At 45.3% G+C, this 23242-nt stretch overlaps 1 protein-coding gene across 1 annotated transcript in view; it reads right to left on the bottom strand.

Moving 5' to 3' along the window:
* LOC142584760 (thiol S-methyltransferase TMT1A-like) overlaps window positions 1-22091 on the bottom strand; it is a 66413-nt gene extending 44322 nt beyond the window's left edge. Inside the window, exon 1 of the mRNA XM_075694996.1 lies at window positions 22072-22091. The gene's annotated coding sequence lies outside the window, so the exon portion shown is untranslated. The remainder of the gene's footprint in view (window positions 1-22071) is intronic.
* Between the last annotated feature and the right edge of the window lie 1151 nt (window positions 22092-23242).

Here is a 23242-nt window from a genome sequence, read left to right as displayed (position 1 = left end):
TTCATGGCTTTAACCGCCGTTTTTCGCTCTCTGATGCAGCGGAGCGGGCTTACCACGCGTAAGTTCTTCGCTTACGTACCTTAGAGTGGTGAGCAACGGTTGTGTTGTGACTGTTACGAAGACCGAAGAAAGTACTAAAAGTCAACTAGCAAAGGAATTCTTCCTGTTAAATTATTTATTTGCTGGTGTGTGTCTGTGCCGTACATTTCGTCAGCGATTCTTGCTCATACTGACGTTGCCCAATTACTCTTTGGCTAACTACTCGCTCGCTTCACAAAGACTGGCCGTGTTGTTTTTTCTCAAAGCTCCAGTTTATATTGCGCTTGTGTACAGACGCACAGCATTGAACCTCATCTACGGAATGGTTCTTTGTGCTGATGCTGTCAGACGACGGCAAAAACCATCAATTGTTGCACACAAATGTATGTGTCACGATGAAGGAATAAAGGGAGCACATAAGCTGATTTAAATGGCGTGAGTAAAGGTTTTTTGTGGTGGTATCGCGATCGTATCAGGTTTTCTCGCTTCATCACTGTCATAACCCTTGTCACTGTCATAAGATCGAACAAAAGTTGAATCCGGAATCTAACGCTCCAGGCAGCACCGACTGAGGGCCACAGACTTGCTCTTAACGCAACAGCTCGCCGCTTTGCATGACAGTTTGGGAAGTCTGTCGCGCCTACGCCACGACGTAAGCATATTTCGTGGCAACTTCACAATGAGGTATGTTATGCAGCCCCTCCTCCTTAATATCTCCTTCTCAACTGTCAGGGTGTCAGGTGTAAGGTGTTAGCTGTCAAGGGTTATGGGGGTTTAGGTACATGGTTGGGAATGGAACGAGTTTAAGCGTACGTTTTAACAATATTAATTAATGACGCCATGATTCAGTGCGAAGACTACGAAACTGTACTCCTACGGCATAATATTGTCAATTGTAGATCATAATCATCATTTTTACGTTTTTCTCGCTGACGCCTTTGGCAGTTCTTGTGCCATGACCACTCAGTATTCACATATGTTCACCTCTAACACGCACTCCGTTAAATCTTGCCGAAGAACCAACGAAAAAAGGCAGCCGCGTATAATACGCTTTGCAACAAGCCACAGACTGTCGCTCGAATTTTTCTTGGTGTCACACGAACGCCAAACATGCTGGAAAGTAAGAGTAAGAGTCCAGTGGTACAATATGGTTAGTATTGTTGGTATGTCGTACAAGATCATCGTACTTGGTCATTTGTCCAAGAAATGTGAACATATATATTTTTTTCTCATCTGTTCTAGCGAGAAGGAGTCCTGTCCTAGTCTAGTTGTTCGAAAAATGCGGCGGCAGCACAAATGAGGAAGTTCAGGCCTTATTTAGTCCACTGTATTCAAATTGATACACTGCGAAGGCTCGAGACCTGGCCGCCTAAAAGCTTCCAGGCAACGATTCTTGATGGTGGATGCAGCCAAGGAATTAACTTCTTAACATAATACATAACTGCAGATGAAAGTACCTTCAAGTGAAAGAATGTCCAAGAATCAAATGAATTGTCAACTTTCCTTATTTAAAAAAGAACATTAATTACAACAATTCAGTTCGTAATCACTTGATACTGTGTTTTTACTGTTCAACTGTCAAATTTTGTTGGTGTTGTCTTTTGTACCTGAAGGAAGTGTGAACTGACTTAGGGATTAATTGGCATTAACTTCGTGAATATTGAATTTTATACCAAAATTTCCTGGACTAAAAAGCATGCTCAAATTTTGTGAATTCCATTATTTAATTTGTGGTAGTGTTTCTCTCTGTCTCCGGTTTGTTTATGCCCCTTTCATTACTTATTAATAGACGTTCTTTCCAGTGTGACTCCAACAAGTAATTATAAAATAGTAAATTTAGTATTGTGTCCTTACAGGCTCTATTGCCTAGACGGGATGTCGGAGAACTAGTAACTGAAATACTGGCAGCAAACAGACATGATTGTGCTCGCAGCATGGACGAAGTCGTCTTCGTTATGCTAGCCTAAACTGAAACGTATTGTACACGAACCTTTACCACTTACTTATATTTGCATCATTTGTACTGCTGCTGTAGAAACTTGTACCGCCACGCAGCGCTGTGCACAAAGGTCATTTCATTAGTGCTTCATAACCGTGAAAAAAAAAAGGGTGATGAGGTAGTCAAACAGAACAAGACAAACTGTACTTTTGCTTCTAAAGAGAAGAACTTCAGTTATCTGGTTTTGTATATGTAAACAATTGTTGTGTGTTGTGTGTAAATATGTTGCGTGCCGAACCTGTAAGCGAATACAATGCATTCACCTCTGCCAAAGCAGCATACTGTGCATTTCACCAGTTAGACTGTGGTTTGCATATTTAATACCAAAATTACGAAGTATGTGCCAGCATATTTGAAAAGGTACAACTTTTTTCTCCATCGTTCCTCCTACACTAATTCCTGCAAGCTACCTTGTGCAAATGACTTGCACTGTAACATGGAAAGGCAGCAAAGGTTATTTATACGCTCTGATCTAGAGGTTTATTAAATAGTAAAAAAAACAGAAGTTTAGACAAAATGTCGATTTCTTCTGAACAACTTTGTTATCAAACGCAACAAAATTTGCGCAGAAATCGTTAGTATGAATATTAGGAATATTGGACTGAATCACAGGTAAGTAACCAATTGCGGTTAACGGCAGAGATAAAGTCAGTGAGCACTTCATAACCGGTTTCTCAAATCTTTCTGCCGCGCAATAGACTTAGCAACACACACTGTAAACGTGTAATAATATGCATTGCTGTTCCAGTTGAGTTTTTTTTCTTTACAGGTCGCGCAGAAACAACAACTCAAATAGCAATGCACCTCACTGCACATTCTGACTTGCAGTTTCTTGGAACTGGTGACAGGCATAATTGATAGCAAATTGGTAAGCCTACAGCACTGGCTGCCTTCAATATGCAATGAAATGTCCAAAACAATAAAGCTACGTATACCTATGCTAAGCGTTACTAGAGACACATGAACTTATTTATCTTCTACGCGAGAGTGCTTTTTACAGTCTAACAAATGTTATTGCTCAGCGCAGGGCGCACCTGCATGTATCGGAATTTTCTGGAATGTTATCGAGGCTTTTATCCGCTGTCTGTTCTCGCCGAACCTTGCGTAATCTCACGCGTGTGTGCGTGACATGAATGGTGCAGAACTTTCCGGAAGACACGCGGGCACCAGCGATTACTCTGGCCCGTTTGATGGCTCATGTATAAAAGCGGACGCGCTTTGCCTGCTGATCTTATTTTCGACGATCGCCGACTGTGTTCGCCACTGTCGTTGTTCCTTGAGTGCAGCCTATTTTTGAGGGTACAGGTTCGCCCAACAAAACGCTAGTTTCGTTACTCACAGCTTCGCTGCATTCTTCACCGTCACGACCACCTTTTGTTTTATAGGTGCACAAAATTGTGTTAGTATGGCCATTTATTATACGTCACCATGATAAGAGTGACGAAGAGCTGCTACTGACTGACTAGGGAATTGAGGAACCGCACGAGGAGGCCAGAAGTAAACATTGTTAATTCTCGTCAGTAGCACCAAAAACACTACCTAGTGTGTGGTGTCCGAGTCTCCTCCTTGGATCTGACCCGCTGTTGGCATGAATCGAGGCATTCGCCGGCAACTAGCCCGTCTAACAGCAGTAGTAATAGAAGAAGCATGGCTAGTTTGAGGTACATTGTGCTTAATTGTACGTGCGAAGAGCTGGCCCGTTGTGTGCAAAGATTCGATGCTTGGGTAGTAAAATTTCTGCAATTATTTCACGGCGCTGTGTGCCCTAATTTAATTATTGCGCTACGTGACACAATTTCACATCTTCCGCCTCTGCGCGTGTAAAGCGGCAGGTATTTTACGTATATACACGAGCCAGTTCTGTCATTAATTCCTTCTTTTAACGAAAATAGTCCTTGTATAGACACTGTAGTGGGACATCGCTGTGTGCGCTCACAGCAGTGCCTTTGTGCTATTTTTCTAGTAAATCATTTACATCTTGCGGTTAAAAGTTCAAGATGATCAAGACAGAAGTCAGTCTTCGGACATTACCAACAAAAACAGAGTTTCTTAAGTACGAGAGCCCATTATGCAAAAATATATTTCAATTAATTTCATTCGACCTCACATGGTTATACCTTATGGTAAATAAAATAAAACCCTTTTGTGTCATGGGCTGTAGTCGCTAGATACACGAATCGCATAAAAGCGTTCGACAGCCAGCGTGGTAGGTCAGCGGCTATGGCGTTGCTATGCTGAGTAAAAGGTCGCGTGCTCCATCCAAAGAGAGTGCGGGCATCATACCAGACCTGCACGTAAAGAATAACATAGAATTAATGCTTGTACTGAATTTTATATATTGGTAATTTTGCAATTTTGCAACTCGGTAACACTCGCTGTAATTCATTTAAGTTTTTAAAGCGAAGCTTTCTTTTCCGCTTCCTTCGACTTTCCCACTTCTGCTGCTGTTGTCTGGCACACCCTCTCGGGGGTTCGTTCAGAGCATGTGTGCGTATACATGAGAGGAACGAGTGAGAGTGGAAAGGCGATCCGAGAAACTCGTTTCGACCCTGCAGCGTCGAATGTGCACGATTCCATCTGCGCACTGTGGGCATTCCTGGGGACACTTCCTGGGCGTCGCCACATTAGCCTCTTGACAGCTGTAATTATCCGCGACGCCCCTCAAAAACATTGCTGAAATTGCCGCGCTTTTCTTTCTGCTAACGTGCGAGTCCAGAGGGGACGTCCATAGAACTGTAAAGGCGTGCGAAGGGAAGAGGCAGTTCCCATAGAGGAAGGGGGAGGTGACGTGAGAAGGCAAGGAAACCCTGGTACAATACGACAGCAATTGTAGGGAAAGTGGATAAGCTGAAGTTCAAGGTACGGTACAGTACATCCTTGGTTGTTCTGAAAAAATATACAGGGGCCATATAACATAAAACTATTGCAATATGTTTGTTATCCGAATCTCCGGATGTCAAATTAGCGTAACCATCGACGTAAGCATCGAGCGGTGACCCGCAGGGTCGTCTGAACAGACCAATAAAACGCTCTACTCATTCATAGGAGGTCACTTTTGTTTGTTTGAAAAACGAATAACATTTATTACACTGAGCGGCTTGTCTTATCTAATTGGCTGACAATAGGCGACGAGCACGCTCAAGTGGAGAGGGATTTGATGAGGCCGAGCTAGTGCACTGAAAATCGATAACCGGATGAAGAGGGTGGTGCCGTGTTAGGAATGGCCTTCCGAGGTGGCAAGATGAGAGTTTTTCGCAGCCAGGTGCAGCAGCGACCGTGGCGAGCTTCCCCGAAGATACCATGGAAGCCTTCAACACCCACCGCGGTGACTCGTTTCGTAGCAACCAGCGAGGACAGCTCTAACCAGCCATAAACTTAGGTCAGAGAAGTGCGGACTATGGCAGCTCTGGAATTCAGAGGCGCCGGCTGAGTTCGGGCGTGACCACCTGGCCACGGGGACGCAAGACAACGGACGCCACGACGGCCGCGTTGCGAAGGTCGGCTCCGAGTGCTGCGAAGGTCGTCTGCCCTCGGAGTGGGGCAGTGAAAGTGCGTGCGTGTGTGTGTGTGTGTGAACCGTCCAGCAGAGAGGCTTCTTTACGATGTCGTCGAATGCTTTGCCTCACCTATAGGAATCTAGGGAACACGAAGTGTTTAAAAACGGCTGTTTGTCGGCTGCTAGGTGTGCTCGTCGTCGTGCTCTGTGCTCGTCAATGTACTCGTGAGCTGCGTGCTCGTACGCTGTGTGCTGTATGCTCGTCTTGCGTGCTCCATTTGGGAGCCACGCATAGGCTGTTGAATGTATCTCTTGTTTAAACTGTAAATACTGTATATAAACCATGTACGCCTAGTTCCTCCCAAGTTCCTCTCTACGACCTCCAACTCTTACAGCCGGCTTCCGCGGCTGGTCCGCTTTCCCTCACTTAGCTTGCGGTGGCTGGTCGAAAATCACGGCGGCCTGAAACAGAAGCTTAAAATGACTGTAAAACGGATCATCAGCAAAGAAGAGGTGGAAAAACGAGGTCGTGAACGCGCTGAAAGTGTTCGGAAACGTTACACGCCCACGCGAAAAGTTTCATAATACGCAAATACACCCATGCTTTCCGGCAGGTGCGAGTAGCCAGTGCCAGAGCGATCGGCGGCAGTGATCCATTATTCCTCTTGGAACGGGGCAGCCTGAGTCTATTCAGAAGAAAATTCAGTTTTGTTCGGCATATTATTGCATCTTTAGGGCGCGTGAGTCACTTCGACGCGGTGAATTTTCGCGGTTTTGTGGCGTAGCGTGATAGGCAGGTGAAGTGGGTGCATCCCGAAAACTTTTGACCAATAGCCGAGGGCTAATCGCGAAAAGGCGTCGAATCGGAAATAACTATTTTTTTTTGTTCGGTCAAGTCATGCATATTCAGTGTCTACGCGTCATATCAGATGGGGCGGTGTCGCGCTTTTCGTGACGTCGCTTGACAGACAGGGGAAGTGGGGGTGGACCAAAATTTTTTGACCGATCGCGGAGGGTTGAATGCAGAATTGGTATAGAAAAGTTCGGAATAGTTTTACATTATTGCGCCCTAGCATGGAAATGTGTCAAGCGGACAAATTACGAAGTGTGTGCAGAATCAGAGCCGCATTATTTAAAGCCCACCGCAGGGTCCAGGCGACACTACGGAAGCAGTCAACCGTCAAATGATCACTTCTGTGCACGCCGCCGCAGCTTTGCGACTATGGCATTGCTCGAGATCAGGGATGTGATGCAGACCGCTGCAGCCGCATTTCGATTGAGGCGAAATAGAAAACGCACGTGTACTTAGATTTTGGAAAACGTTAAAGAACGTCATGGTGTCAAAATTAATCTGGAGTGCGCCACTACGGCGCACCTCATAGTACGATTATGGTTTTGGCACGCAGAAGCCTATATTCCAATTCAAGTTCAATACTTCTGCCACCATGCTATGTGCCATGTCAGGCAATGACAATGCCGAATCCTCTCAGAGGTCATGAACTATAGCGCGCAACAACACCTAAAGCAAACACCTTGCCCTGTGTGTCATGTGTACAACGCAGACACACAGCAATTGTGCACGCATGGTAACGTTTAACATCAACTCACCACACTCATGATGACAAAACGTTGAAGAAATTAAACATCCGACGTCAACATCACCGCTAATTATTCTAAATCAAAGCAAACAGCACAGAAGCTTCGCTTACATTGATTCCCACAGCACGTGGGATCTGCATAATTTTTTTTAATTAACCGATAACATGCAATCAGTTACTTTACGGAGGAGACCAGCTTTGACAGACCACGCCACATTGAGCATGAACCTGCACTTGAACGCCTGACATTGTGAAGCGCAGCATCCAGGCAGATGCGCACATTTCGAAAGGCAAAGTTTTCACAGCAGCATTTGTTGCCAGGCTTTAACTTTCCTACAGATATCGGACCACGAATCGAATCCGTGCTTATATTTCTCGATAGCGATAGCCCCTCAGGAAGTTTTTGCTAGGAAATACCTACATACATTTTTTGTTTACCTTTTTCAATGGCCCGACCGGGAGCGTGTTCTCGAAGACGCAGCAACAATGAAGGGTTGCGCTTGAGAGAAACGCAAGGTGCTGAGTAACTACAATCTTGTGCGCCACAAACGTTACAACTCTGGCTTAAGCCCCAGGGGACACTTCGAGCGAGTTATTAGTGTTGCTGCTGATGTCTTTGCAACAAAAACGAGGGAGCTAGAGAGACCAAGTTTCGAAAATCAGCTGTAAGCGAAGATAAACAATGTACGAAAAGCTGGGGAAGACGCACTAAAATTTTCAGGGCTACTCGTTCTGGTTACTGCAGCAATGTAATATTAACAAAACGTAGGCGTAGAGTAGCGTAGGAATAATGGATTGCTTTTGAATATTCGCCAGTTACCATGATGCGCAGTAGTTGCAACTGTAATTAAGTACATTTGCGAAAGAAGTAATTGGAATTGTGACCAAGAACTTTCTTGTTTTAACGAGTACAAGTCGCTTCATACCAATAGTGGCAAAATGAAAAAAAAAATGCTCATGTACCGTGCGTTGGCTCCACGTTAAAAAAAACACATTGATTGAAATTTTATCAAAGATCTCACCACGGCGAGCCTCATAATAAGGTCTTCCTTTGCTCGTGTAGAACATTAGAATGTAAAGCCCAACGCAGGAAAAGAGCTTCTAGCATATCAACACGTCCGATTAAAATCGACACACAGCAATCCATTCTTCCCTAAAAATGTGTTGTTTTATCTCTGTCATAATTTTCAGAGCAGTGCATAAACTCGTACGAGTGCTTAACGAGTGCTTAAGCCCCGCTTCACCTCCGCCACGGGTCGGCCCGGCATCGCACTTTCTTCCGGATCGGCCCACGTATGGGGAGTGCTTAACGCCTGCTTCACCTCCACCACGGGTCGGCCCGGCATTGCACTATCTTCCCGATCGGCCCACGTATGGGGAGTGCTTAACGCCTGCTTCAGCTTCACCACGGGTCGGCCCGGCATCGCACTTTCTTCCGGATCGGCCCACGTATGGGGAATGCTTAACCCCTGCTTCACCTCCACGGCGGGTCGGCCTGGTATTGCACTATCTTCAGGTTCGGCCCACGTATTGGGAGTTTTTGCTAACGACAACGACACGGAAATATGTTTGTACGGTATACAGGTATACAGCTTCGCTGTAAAATGCTGCGCAAATATGCTAATTGTATTCACCACGCGTAGTTTTGTAGCGCCTCGGTAGCATCATAATGGCAACGCATGGCATCAACAGGTTTAATTAGAAGGCTAAGGTGGCTTCAATTTTAACACTGCCGCTTTATCATCAATACCAAATTGAGCTTATTCTGAAATTGTGAGTCATTCATGCCACCTGAACTTATAAGCCGACCTGATATCAACCATATGAACTAGTCGAAGACGCTGTATACCTAACATTCTATAGAAACATGGCAATATTTTCTCAAACTTGTAGTTATGGCGCCACTGCATGAAAAAAGAATTTGAAAACTAGAGATGCACTAGGGTTGGCGATAATGACGTTGCAAAATTTCTGCGTTTGCAGTTATTCTTAGTAAGACTCGAGAAGAAAATTTTCTTACGAATAAAGTAAACCACTAGAATACCTAGGCCACATTGCAGGATTATTGATGAGACAATGGTAAAGCTGTGTCACTCTGCTTTGAAGTGCGGTGATGAAGCTGTATGGTGTATTGTGATGTATATAGCATGGGTGGTCTCCACGTTTCGATGGGGGTGAAATGCGAAAACACACGTGTACTTAGACTTGGGTGCACGTTAAAGAACCCCAGGTAGTTGACATTTCTGGAGCCTTCCACTACGATGTGCCTCATAATCAGAAAGTAGCTTTGGCACGTAAAACCCCCTAATCAAATAAAAAGGGTTCTCTCAGCTCTATTTTGTGTCCGGAAAAGGTGTTTCCCAGATTGATTCTTCACCATTGTAACCAACAATAATGTACACGGCTGCAATAAGCTTACCGAATATATTCTTAGAATTTTGACTGCCAAATTGGATTTGAGACGTGTTGCAAAAATGTGTATAATATAACATTTTTGTAGCAACGTCTACCTTAAGCAATGGCACCGATTTTTTTTAAATTGTAAAATAACAGCGATATCTTAAATTATAAGAGGTGGGGCCGCGGGTTTAAGCGCTTTCCAAGTTAAGTGATTAATTTCTTTCTACCTGCTCTCAATAATACGCACTCTCAAAAAAGATCGGCCCTGCACGTTGAGTTCTTAGAGGGCCTCATAATTAGCTCATCCTACCCTTTTTGATAGTTTGCGATAGTTTTTACGGAATGTGACGGTAAGCTTAATGCAAGAACGCCCGTGTCCCGTGCATTGGGGCCACACGAAAAAAACACCAGTTGGTCAAAATTGTTCCGTAATCTTTGACTACGGCGTGTCTCATAATCATGTCGTTCTTTTGGCAAATCAAACCCCTGTATTTATATTTCCTAAAGTTTTTTCCACGGTGCCTTGGAAATACTCGAACTAGTTCGAATATAATAAATAATTGTCTGACAATTGTTGAGTTCACCGTAACTGCTATTACACCCCATCCTATTCCTTAAGTTGAGTCCGCACCTTTAATTCTCTTTCAGCCGCCCTCCCCGACTTTCTGATCGTGGTTACCTGCAATTAGGAGGTTTATTAATTTTGGCGACTTCATTTATGCGCTTATTTTCCTCCGGTATAATTGCACGCGCAACGCTTTCGGTATCCCTGGAGAATTCTAAGTAAGCTTCTTTTTTCTTGCAACGGGCAGATCTTTGCAATCCGCACATTTTACGCGAGCGTTTTTCTTGGCAAGAGTGTAATTGATTGTAGTAGCACTAGCTACTGAGCGTCAGAATTCACCGGAACGCAAATGCGAGGCCCATGAAAGTCATGACTGGCAACAAACTGGCCTTTCTGAATAAAAAACGCGTGAACGCAACTGGTTTTCTTTATACTATGCGGCGGCCGAAAAACAGAGAATTAAGAACCAAAACTTCTGGTTTGTGATTACGTGCAATGCCAAACAGTTAGGACTAAAACAAAATTGCATTCAAAGAGGCCGCGCTCAGAACGTTAGGCGCGGAAAAAGCTGGTTACCATAGCCTCGCTGCCGCATGCCATGAATGCCGCCGACCTCAGGAAGAAAACATGCCATGAGGATAAAACAAGAGGCAGAATTGATTTGCATCATCCATTCTCCTGTTTTCTTGTTATTTAGCGCTAGCTTGACCTTTTTATAGATCATCCTGCGAGGTTAGACTGCGACACTAAGTGTCTAATGTGAGCCTTGACAAAACGAGCGTACGCCAAACCTCTGTTGAGTGAAGTGGTTTTTCATAGAGACACCCAGGGGTTAACTATTACATGTGGACACTATTTTTGTATTTATAAATAGGACCCTTAAGCAGTTTCCGAGCTATGTGAAGCTGGTGTTGTAAAAGCCTGGAAGCATTACTTAGGATAAGTGCGTAAGTAGTGTCTGCAGTACAGTGATATTTGGCAATGTGCAGCCCGATTCTGTGAGATACATACGAAGAATAATAGCATTCATAAGGGTGTTTTCTTGTGTCTGCAACACACCCCTTACAGGTTTAAGAAAGGTTATCTGAGCGAATAAACCACTATGAATGGGTGATTTGTTGTAAACGCACTGTTTTCCCCAATTCGTCTCTATCAAATATTCTTCTTTAACGCAGCACAATTTACCAATAATTCCGTATGCTCACATGAGAATACATGTGAAACATACGTGTTCTGGTATTAAAAGCTAAGTAATGGGGTTTTACGTGCGAAAACCACCATCTGATATGAGACACGCCGTACTTGGGGACTCCGGAAATTCCGACAACCTTGTGTTCCTTAACGTGGATTTAAATGTAAGTACACCTGTGTTTTCGCATTCCGCCCCCATCGAAATGCGGCCGCCGTGGCCGGGATTCGATCCTGCGACCCCATGCTTAGCAGCCCAACACCATAGCCACCAAGCAACCATGGCTAGTGTGGTTTCATATATTCATTCGAAATTATTTCTCACCTTTTATGTGCGTCTTATGACGATTCGTTATTGCGAGTGTTTTGGTGAAATGCGCACTACGCTCTCATTTCACAGTGATGTATTTCATTCCTTCAATAGCCTAACCTCTTCCATGTGGAACGTAGTAATCCCAGTATGCTTGCTGAGCTGTTAACAACATGAAAAATCGGCTCACTGGCTCCACCTGGATTCGAAATGCGGACCTGCAGTATGCCAGTCGAAAGCATTACATTACAGCTACTCCACTAGCATGTGTCCGTCCACACAATATCGGTGCCAGATACAGCAGCGCACACTTCCAAGAAACAAAGCGAATGTGAAGGTTGACATTGCCCTGCTCTCAGCACGTGCTCCCACTGCGAAGCTCATTTTCATTCTTGCGGGATAGTTTTTCCAAGCGTTTCAGTGCATGAGCGTTATGAATCGCTCACACTTGGTTTTCTTTGCTTGTATTAATCTTTCATTGACCCATCAAAACAAAAGTCAGACAACTCGTAGTCGTTCTTTCTTCCGTGGACCTGAAAGCGCTTTCTATTAGGAAATATTTAAAGGCTGTCAGGATGACCGAGAAGGATGCGCCCGAGAGTGCCTCTACAGCTTACAGCGCTTGCTGCCAATTCAGAAAAATTGAATGAATTTCATTTGCATGCACCTGGCCCAAGCTTATGCATAGTTTTTTCTAAAACACATATGGAAGCACGAAGATTTCCAAAAAATTTTCTAAAAAGATTTTTTTCCGAATATCGTCTCAATCAGCGACTGGGTTCTTCATCCATGCTCCTCTCTCAGGTCAAGTATGCCTTGTAAGGTGTGCCTTTATGGTAGTCGGGGAAAAGTCACCTCAGGAACTGATATTTCAATAAAGGCATCCCGGTGGGCCACAAAAGTTATCTTTGGTGTAAGACTACCAAGAACTAAACCACGTTGAGCAAACAGACAAAAGAATCTTGTTAGGCGTGCAGAAAACTGACCGTAATCTTTACTTGAGTTGTAAAAGTAACATGCGAAGGAGAAATAACAGTGCAGGAAACGATAATTTCCTGCAGGTAGGAGCCGAGCCGCCATAATTTGCATCGCAGTGGAGTGCTTACCATTAAGCTACCACGCCAGCCACCGTCCCATCTACTTTCTTCGGTATTTGTGTATGCATTCAGAGTTAGCTTTTGAAGTGTTAGCCGGCGCCACGTACGGCAGATGTGGAACACTGTTTCAACTGAACGCGTATTTGTACGTATTCCGAAAAACGTATAAATACTGTTCGATATCCGCAGGGCTGAAACATACATAATAAAACAAGCTCATAAATATTTGTAAGAAAACCTATACTACCTGTCTGCTCAAAAATTACACCTATTTGTTTCCTCCGAATAGATTGCTGGTACGAGTAAACGTATGGCGCTTGCAAATATAAAAGCTCATCGGGGAACTCTTCAATTTAGCGGAAACTTCGTTGTAGAGGCTGGGCGCTGCGGGTACTATATATATATATATATATATATATATATATATATATATATATATATATATATATATATATATATATATATATGAGAGAGAGACAGCGCGAAAGAGGCGGGGAGGATTGCCCACATCGCGAAACATGGTTGGTACGCCGCTAGGCTTCTTTCATAACGTCAATATCAGGCGTCCACACAGACCACACCACAGGAGACAGACCACGCCAGATTTGCCGCTGCACGTGGCCAAGATTGTCAGAGACTGCTGGTCCTCCAAGCGTAACGGAGATTGCGGGTAGTGGGCGGTACTTTTCGCTGAGGAATGTCGTTAGGCCACCCACGCGTTGGTAATGCTTCGATGTCCTCAGAGATGTGCAGGACATCTTCCAGCTAACCAAAACAGAAATGAGATGGTCTTCGACCGTTCCGCCTACTTGTTCTACTGCTTAATAACGCATGTCTATTTTTGTTGTTGTTGTAGTTGTTGTTGTTTTTCGTGTAGCTTTTGCAAGTAACTCCAAGGTTTATGCGCCTGCCTTTTCTCTCAGACTACGTATTTGATTACGGAGCTCATAAGTTTAATAAGCAGTCTGGTGGCACTGAAGAAAAAAATTCGCAGTGCCACCCGAAAGGCGAAGCACCCATTTCGATGCGAATTAGTGTGTCGCTGTACGAAGTAAGGGTAGTAGTTTTATCCGCCTTGTAAGCTTGGAAGCATTCGCTTACGAAGTAAATAACAGATGATAGAACGTGTAAGCGTGACTCAACGAGGATGTAGAAAGAAACAGACACACAGAGACAGCGCTGTATTTGCCTGTCAGCTTCTTTCTACGTCTTTGTTAGGTCACGTTTACACATTCTATCATGAGTACAATCGAACTAGCCCCTCAACTTGTGTTAGCTAAATTAACCAGCACGGTAACACGCGCATACAAGTAAACATGAACACATCTCGCTCGATGACAGCGGAAACTCTCTGTGAAAACGCTGGAGTTAGGAATCGTGGCAGCAGCCACGAGCCAATTGACCTACGTTCATCTCTCGCTTCAACGCGAACGAAATGTCGTAAGCACAGCGCATACGAAGCTACCGGCACTACGCGGATTCTGCAAACATCGCAGATCGCTTTGAAGATGAGGCCCGCGCGGGCGTGCACTTAGGCGACGTCGCAGATCGCTTTCGCGACACACGAGCGCCGGCAACACGTCCCTATGGCGCAAGCCAAATGCGTCTACTACGGCACTCCCCATTCGCGTGGCCAACGTCGTAGTAGACGCCGCAATACGGTGTTTTAATTGAGCGTATTTATGGTACGCTCCGTTGGGAGTAGCCCCGATAAGCCACAGCGGAGCGGCGGGCATATTCACGCTTTAGTTAGACGTTAAGCGTAGCGGAGCGGACCTTTCGTAGTTGCAGCGCCCTCTGCCCAAATTCAGGGTAACGAAAGCACATAGAAACCCCCATTACTTTTATCAAGTAATATATATATATATATATATATATATATATATATATAGATAGATATAGATATATATATATATATATATATATGTGAAAAATTATTTATCCGTGCGACACCTAGACGTGCGTTGCAATCTGTCACCGCTCCATTTTATCCATTGAAACTAAAGCGCTGTGTCGGGGAAAGCCACCTGATAGCCAGCGAGCTTGCTTTAGGCATGCCATGCAATTCTTTGTGACGCCAACGCTAGCCTAGGTGCTGCGCAGCACGTTCATTTCAGGGATCGCCAGCCGGTGTGCGAAAGCGCGAGCAAGAGCGGGCGCGACAGAAGAAACCTGGGAGATTTTGGTCCTTGAATATATGACTGTGTCGAGGCACTACAGAGGAGGTTTCTTGGCGCGTGTTGCATGCGTTTCTTCCTAGGATTGCGGCAATCGTGGAGCAGCGCTCATGCTAAGTCAGTTGTGGCGGATCATAGCTTTCTCGCGCCTTAAGGCGATGTACCTTGTAAATAACATCACAGATGTTTCTGTCGGAGCAGTAGCTTCCGCAGTAGAGCCCGGGCCGCATATATTAAAAATCTAAAAGGCAGAGCGCTTTAACAACCGCGGTTGAACGCAAGTGGCTGGAAGGCCGCCGGTGACGCTGACTGACTCAGCACGTGCCGCAGGCGTGATAAGGTCTGTCCGACCTACGGACGTACCTTCAGAGGCAAAGTTCTGACTAGTGTTACAGAAGTCGCGGGGCGCGGTAGTGCTGAAAAAAGCGTCCCAAGTTGGTGGCTGGACGTAATTATATTTATTCAATTGCGTTTTTAACTAATTCTAGCAACGTATCATTATTTCGCAATATTGGCGGCGCCTCCAGGACACCAAAGCGGCAACGGGGACACCAAAGCTGGAACCCAGACTGGTACGTGAGTAGGAGCTCGCCGAGGCCTACGCGTGCCAGGGGGTGCATAAGATCGGCGGTCCGCGCGGACAGCCATGTTTTTATGCGCACACCCCCTGGAAAGCTTCGGCATCCGTGGCTCCGAGCCACGGGCCGCCCTGCTTCCAGCTTTGATCCCCCCTCTATACCTTGGGTGCCGTAGAGATCCTGCGCCGCCTGTTTATTATAACCTCAGGTACTCTCCGGAGGCCTCCGTTTGTCGTTTACATGGACCCTCCTAGAGCAGTGCTTATAAAAAATCCTATCAATCGTCGCCATGAAAAAAAGCGACCCATGACTTATACAACACCAGTCAGAACCTTGCCCATTCAGCCACAGCGATGACCAAATCGGGCGTCCGTGCCCACTGCCTCACCGCTCGGGCAGCCAGCGGCGCACCGTGAACAAACTCAACCGCACTTCGCAATGCCAGCATGTCTAGGGGACAAACGCATACAACACGCGCTAAGAAACCTCCTCCGTAATGCATAAGCACAGCCATATATTCAAGGAACAATAGCCCCGATGTTTTCTCTCCCACGCGCTCTCTTACTTGCCTGCGCATAGATGGCTGGCGATACCTCAAATGAACGCCTCGTCACCAGGCTACGCTCAGGCAGCTTATAAGCGGACCGTGTTGATCGCTCCGCTACTACTCTAGCGGCTAAGCGGAACGCCCATGTGCATTCGCACTTCCGCCCCGCTCATCAGCTGAGCGGAACGTACAAACGCCAAATTAAAACGCACTATTAATGTCTGTACTCTGTACGGAGCGGCCGATGAGGAGAACAGCGATGCACCTGGCAGCCGCCGGAAAAAGAATGCCCCTCCTCGCTCGGCTGACCTCCATTGCTGGCGTGCCACAGGAGAGGACACGCATGCGGGCCTCTCGAGCGCACGTGAGATTGAACCGCGTTTGCCGGCTCCCCCTCACACGCTTTCAGGAGCCAAGTACAACTGCCGGTGTTCGGGGGCTGGCCACCGCCACCTTCACCGCACATATTTAGATATATGCATGTACATAGACGCTTTCCTTAGCTCGCCGATCCCTTCTCTGATCCTGACGGCCTTCCCGCACTTTACGTACATGTACATACACTATTTTCCGCTTTAGCACTCCTTATGGCAACGCGATAAACAACCCGCGAGCTGCTTAGGAGTGTGTAACGCGAATGTATAAGCGCTACCTGCTGTCTAAACTAGACGTTTCCGCTCCCAATCTGGACCTCAACGAAGCACCTGGGAGTTTAAAATCCTGTTTTCCCCATGAGAATTCAATGTAAAGTATACTTTATAGAGCTCTCGATTGTTTAGAGAACTGAGCTCTACTCCGATGCTCGAATGTTCGCCAGCTTTTTTAGCATACACTGGCGTCGGGGGCCAGTACTGTACAAACCACGGACACATGGCGGCACTACCGACACACAAAAGTAAATTCCAGGCATGACCACGATCTCGGGAAAGTTGCACGATACTGCAAGGGGTAATTAGTGGATTTCGGCGCTGGCGTGAAACTGAGCAAGCTGTCAAGAAAAACGTAACTCTTGAAAACACTCGCAAAACCGCTTCCTTCTTGGCTAATCTCTCGCAGTGGGTATGAACCTCGCTGTGGACGGCACCGACGGCGCGATACTGAGCAAACCGCTTAATAAAGCTAATCACTCTAAGAACGTCCGGGAAGACTGATTTGCTTTGAATCTACCGCCAGAAACTGGAGTGGTGCGGTTCTAAGCACGAGATCGCGGCAGCGATTCGAGGCCGCGGCGCCATCGAATACGCCCTCCAGGCGTATTCGACGGGGGCGAACTGCAAAAACACCCGTGTAGCGTCCACGAGGTGCACATTAAAAAAGCTCAGATGGTCTAAATTTATCCGGAGTCCCCAACTACGGCGTGCCTCGTAATCCCATCGTGTTTTTGGCACGTAGAACCTAAGAACTTATTGATTTAGTTGCCTAGCAGGTCTACAACGAATCAATTGTAGCGGTGGCGTTCCGACAGCCCCATGACGCCGTAGCTACTGCACGTGCGGCGACCGATTAGCTTGCGTCTTTTGGTGCCTAGTTGCAGATCCAGTTTACATATACTACACACACAACGTCGTAAAAGTATAATGTTTATGTTTCTTGGTCATCACTGTGAACGATAAGCATTTTGCTTACGGATGCCGCTTCAGAAGAACTCTTCGGTGATGAAGTGCGCGCTAGAAACCTTCCTTGGCAACGTTACAAGCTTGCAGATCCTAAGCTTCATCGCCGACTTCTTTTTATACATGTGTCCATCGTACAGGAATGAAGACTTCTTTTATCGTTCACTTCTCCATTTGTGTTCTGATGCACGCATTATATCCCGTTGTTTTTAATTCTTTTTTATGAAATAAATATACAACTTGACAACACCTCAAGAACGCGCCCGGGCACACGGAGCGGTATAGACACAATATACGGAAAATCCCAGAAGCACTTCTCTCACTGGTGGCTCCGCGGTGCGGCCGTCAGTGCGCATTGTGGACCGGGCAAATCCCCCTTTCCATGCACGTGAATACACTAGGCAGCCTTTTGAAAAACTTACAGCCACTATTTTGAAAACACGATGCTCCACTTCTTACGACAGAGAAGCTTGCGAGACATTCCTAATACACATGTTCGACGCACTTTCTACGCGAATTAATGAGAGCATGTATGAGCAGACTTGTATGCCCAGCTAGCAAGAAGCATGTATCCTAGATTGCCGGCATGCTTGGCACACGAATCAATATTTTTATTCCCTTTTTTATTCATTTACTAACGCTTACATATGGGGTATATACAGTATGCCGTTCTCGTAAAGCTATATGTATCATTTCCAAAGGAGCGTTTTGATATTCTCCTCACTGTTCAGTTATAATGATGTTTATTACTTCACTGTGCCTTTCTTACATTTATTTAATTTGTTTCATTTCTCATACACGTATAGACTTCTTACAAAAGCTGTTGGCTCGCAAGTATAGCACCTGTGCAACAAATGCAAGGTAACGCAATTCGCCGAACTCCAGCCTGAGTGGAGGTCACAGTACGGGTGTGATATGACCGAGTTGGGGCGTGTGACCGTCCTAGTGGGCTCACAAATGTTGCAGTAACTACAAACAAAGAAACAAAGAAACTGCGAGCCCTGACATACGCCCTATGCAACATGTGCTCCCCCTCTCCACTGCGATCCACAGTAGCGCCTTTCCATAATCCGTTTCTCACGCCCTTGTCTTGTGGACGCCACTAAATGTACGTGTGTTTGTGTTACTATGCGCAGAACATATTTTTTTCTCCACCTTTAGGGGTGAAATTTATAAATTGAACTCTGTCATGTTCCAATGACAGTCTTGATGAAGGCCGGACCCCGGCCCAAGGGTCAAAATTAAATAAGCGTTTTATTCTTTTCTTCGTGTTTCTACACTTTTTTTCGGGTTACATATACTAGGCATTGTACATATTGCTACGGAAGGATAAAAGGACAGAAGGAGATCGCGAGACGCTGGTTGCTGCGTGTTGTTGGTGGTCAGCCATCTTAATCACTTTGACTCTGCTTGTACATGTATTGTCAAGGGCGTAAAAGTATTTACACGATGTATTTACTAGAGATACATAAACAGCAGCTGAGAATCGCGAAAGCCTGTTGGCAGTTCGTCGTCTTTACCGTCATCCGCATTGCCTTCTTTTGCCAGAATATTGTAACTAGAGTGTGTCTCCCGCAATTTTTTTTACTTTCTTTTTCAAGCTCCCTTTGTAGTTGCACCTTTTCTTGACTAATCGGAAGCCTTTTTATTATTTATTACATTCATCTGCTACTTCTTTTGTTCATTATGCCTTGTCTCCTAAAAAAAGCTTTCATTAATTTGTCGTAAATTTTACATGTTAGCATTGTTGCTCGTATTATTTATTCTAGTGATCAAGCACAGGAGGTCTTATTTCAGTTTCTAACTATGGGACCTCCTTCTGTATACACTTAGGGTCTAACAATGAAATCTTCCTTACCTCAGTAAGGAAGCCTTCATTTCGGTGAGGCTACCTAATGTCACTCTGAAAGCTTCCTCACTGAGGGGCCCTCGGTGAAGGCTTTCTTGGTGCTTCCTCAGCATAAAGTAGCTCCAATGCTACCTTCATGTGTCCTTACGCCGCTCCTGGCCCTGCACGAGCGCTTCGCCTCACTGCTTAACCACGTGACATTTGCTTGCGCATGCGCGCTGTCACCCACCTGCGGAGAAGCGCGAGCACGGTACGTCTTGCCAGTTATGTTCGTTTCAGTCACGCGTGGGGCACGAAAGCGTTGCTAGGCGTTGCTAGATGTCGCCCGACGCCGGCGGGCCAGCGTTAATAGAGCAGATCAAGTTTTGCGCTGTAATGCGCTACATTTTTTTAGTTTAGTAAACAAAACTAGAAGAAAGCGTCCACGCTTCTCTATATCAGCTCTTCAATTTAAAGATTGTGCGACGATACAAAATTTTTTTGTTGAATAATGGTGTTCGCGTAAAGTTTTTAAGAGATAATCTCGAACCCAGGCATGCGGTAACCGCTCCTTACGTGAGGGCCGGTGAAAGGAGCTTTCTGAGTATGCTTGCTTCTTCCGTCGATCCTTCACTGTAAGGACGCCTCACGTAAGGTGAGGAAGCGCTCGAAGGAAAGGAACGTTTTATTGTTTGGGCCTTATCAAGTAATTATCCCAATTTTTACGTCATGAATAAACTGATTCTGATTCTGCTAAGCTTTGAAACGTAAGAACAGTTCAATGATTCCTCTGCCAGTCCCCCATTTAACTGCAACAGCATCACTATCTGACTGTGAGCATTACCATCGCCTTTCTTGCGAGCCACGTAAGATCGTCCGGGTCCGCTACAGCATTCCCTGTTACCAAAGATTTGACGAAAATTTATCTGGTCAGTTAGCATATTGATGAAGTGGGGTCAATGACCAAGTCAATGTGATTTAAAAAGACGTTTCGTATAACGTACGGGCTCCTTGATCACGTTGTGTGGGACCAACTATCCAGTATGGGCCTGCGATGTATCTGTACTTTTTTACGTTGGTTGGAGGTGAAGAAGGAACCGACACGGGTTTGAAAACGTCTGTTTTTCGGCGGTGCAAATATTCGCGCAAATCGTTGCGCAAATTAAAAAGCACAAATGTTTCCACAATGGTCAAGCTTACCCTCTTGGCTCCTAAGTGCAAACAGCCGCAGTCGCATCGGCTCGAACTAAAGTGGCGGTGGCATAGGCAGAGTGTGATTGCTATTGCCTAATATCCTACTCTGAGCGCGTTTTGCGGACGTTCGTACTCACCAACTGGTACGCTACAACTTATATATTATATCAAGAAATCTGCTCAGTACAACGGCTGTTCTGCGCTCCTTTATTAACAGGTCTGTCTAAGAGACAGTGATAACATTAAGCTCATACGGGCAATATGACATGACTAATTTTTTCATTACGCAGGAGAAACATATCCGTTCACGGGCAGTGCTATGTGGCTGCAAATGATCCTCTGCATTAATTAGCCTCCTGAGGTATGCCTCGTCTACAGCGGCGGAGATTGACACTCTCGTTAAGGTATGTCTGCGTCGGCTTGAAGAAAAAATGACATTTTAACAGAGATTTGAGCATTTAAGGTCTCCGAATACACAGGAAAACATTTACTTGAACAGCTTCGAAATTCCAACAGATGTCAATATAACTTGCCACACTGCAATCACAATTTCGTTTTGGAAAACTGGCTTGCGTTCATGAGGGCTAAAAGCATAAAATGAAGGAACGACACGTGACTCAGAGTAACTCCACCACAGTCAAGTTCACGAGCGCTAACTTAGTGTCAGTGACTCACTGAGGTGCGGTAGTATTCAGGCTCGTCAATCTGGTGGGTCTCGTCAATCCCAGTGCAATAGCTGACCAAGTTTACGCACTATATAAGTTAACTCATAACGCACTCGGACTCTCAGGTCGTCTTAGCCTGAGTTCGTACGAGGGAGGCGACTGATGTGTTGAGGGCGTAACAATAAAATGCATGTATTGTTAGGGCACATCTCTTGACTTTGCCAACTACAGAAGTCATCGGGAAGCGTGTACATAATTAAGAGCAACTGGTCACGAAAAAATAGAGGTTACTTCATGATGAAACTTAACAGGGTCATGAATGTCGACAACATCATCAGGGATACTTTTCCATAGTTTGATTGCCAATCGTGCGGCTGAAGAAGGCGTTTGTGTGCTTAAAGATACGTTTGAAGGAGCACTTCATTTGCAAACGGTCAGACATTCTTATCGGCTTGGAGAAAGGGAGGGCGGTTTGGGGCTTACGGTTTGTTACTTTATGAAATAAGCAGATTATAGCAATCTTTAGCGTCATTCTAAGTAGGATAAGGAAAGAGAAGGTTTAATATTAGTGATACTGAAATGACGGCTGCAGTCCATGGCGATGAAACGCGCGGCGTGATTTTGAACAGGTTCAAGAGCGTTCATTAGATAGGTTTGCTGAGGTGACTAAATTGATGACGTGTATTTAAGTTGAGCATGGACGAATTCAAACGAATGCCGTCTCAATTTTTAGTATTTACTGGCATCAAGATGACGCACAAGACAGGAGAAACATACCTTTCCAACGACGTCGTTCGAGTGATAAGGATGCTGCGTGCGCTCACCGGTGGCTCGGGCGGCACAGTGGTTGTAACGCATACAGCGGTGCAATAAATACTTGCTCGTCGTCAGTGGTTAAGGAGCATAGCTTTCCTTCTCTCCCCTGCTGTCCTTGAGCCTCAACAGTCACCATTACCGTAGGTAGCCTGGCTGATTTTCATGGACGTTTTCAACTGTGCGTAAAACGAAACATTTCACTCACGGTCGTGCCTTACACTATTATAAAGGAAAGCAGAGAGGCCATTGATTTCGTACAGGTTCTTTCCATTGAAGATATCTCACTGAAATTGGTCTCGAAACATTGAAAACATAGGCGGATGACAAGCTGACCTAAGCATCGGTACGTGTGTGCTTGCGTACTTCTAGCCGAGTAGAAAGCCGAGTGAGTTGTGGGGCATTGATGACAGAGAGCGATAACCGAAGCCTGAGAGAGAAAACGTGAGCGGTATCCCTGCAGAGTTTTAAGTAAGCCTTTTTTTTTTACTGGCTCGATCTTCGCAATCGGCACAATTCACGCGAGAGTACCAGAATGCAATCGGAGCGCATAAGCCATGCTCATGAAAGTCATGACTGGCAACAAACCGGTATTTCCAAAGACAAAACTGCATTGCATGGGAACTCAACTGCTTTTCATTATGCTATGCGAAGTTAAAAGAATAAATGAATAAGAACTGAAACTCCTGGTTTGTGATTATGGGCAACGCAAAACAACTGCGTCTATGTGAGCCAAGACAAACCTAGCCTATGCCAAGCCCCCCTTGAATGAAGTGGCTTTTCATAGAGACAATTAGTACTTGCTATTGCATGTGGACACTTCTTTGTATTTATGAATAGCACGCTTAAGAAGTTTGCGAACTAGCTGATGCTTGTGTTCGAAAAACGTGGAAGCATTACTAAAGAATGGCGCGCAAATGCTTTCCGCAGCACACGGATATCTGGGAATGTGCAACCCTGTTCTATGAGCTACATACTAACAAAAATTGCATCTTTAAGAGTGTTTTCTTCTGACTATAACAACACCACTTTACAGTTTCAAAGAAGGGTGTCTGAGCGAATAAACCTCCACGAATGGGTGATTTGTTGTAAAAGTTTTCCCTAATTCGTCTCTATAAAATAATCTCCTTTAACG

The sequence above is a fragment of the Dermacentor variabilis genome, chromosome 6 (genome assembly GCF_050947875.1).
Source record: "Dermacentor variabilis isolate Ectoservices chromosome 6, ASM5094787v1, whole genome shotgun sequence".
NCBI lineage: Eukaryota > Metazoa > Arthropoda > Arachnida > Ixodida > Ixodidae > Dermacentor > Dermacentor variabilis.
The sequence above is the reverse complement of the archived record's forward strand: the minus strand, read 5'-3'. Positions and strand labels throughout refer to the sequence as shown.